Source organism: Penaeus monodon, chromosome 19 (genome assembly GCF_015228065.2).
Source record: "Penaeus monodon isolate SGIC_2016 chromosome 19, NSTDA_Pmon_1, whole genome shotgun sequence".
NCBI classification, from domain to species: domain Eukaryota; kingdom Metazoa; phylum Arthropoda; class Malacostraca; order Decapoda; family Penaeidae; genus Penaeus; species Penaeus monodon.
The window spans coordinates 45,617,951-45,618,400 of record NC_051404.1 but is presented as its reverse complement, the minus strand read 5'-3'; positions in this window follow the sequence as shown (position 1 = coordinate 45,618,400).

Here is a 450-nt window from a genome sequence, read left to right as displayed (position 1 = left end):
TACTTTTCATATTTAATGTTACTGCATTTTGGGGCGCGTTTCAGATATCAGGTGTAATCTTTTCCGGCCAGGTGTAGCCATTGTAAGAAATTTGTCATTCCGAATTTGGAAAAAAGAAGGTTTATTACAATCGGACATTCTGTTAAAAGGTATAGCGTTCCTGTTTTATAGTCCATGAACAGATTTGTAGGTTTCTGGTTTATTAAAATCCGCTGGCTGAAAAATGATACTTTGGCTGCAGAGCGGATGTTACAATCCTAGTGTGTGTATGTGTGTGCTCGCGCCCATACGGTACGTGTATGGACAGAAATATAAGGATTATATGCGTATCTAAAATACATGCAGATTTTCCCAATGCCTGATATTCATGGACTGCAGAGCTACGGCTCGCTTCATCAGTTGCATATATTACGCCTTCTGTCCGGAAACTGCTGAGTACATACCAAAGTT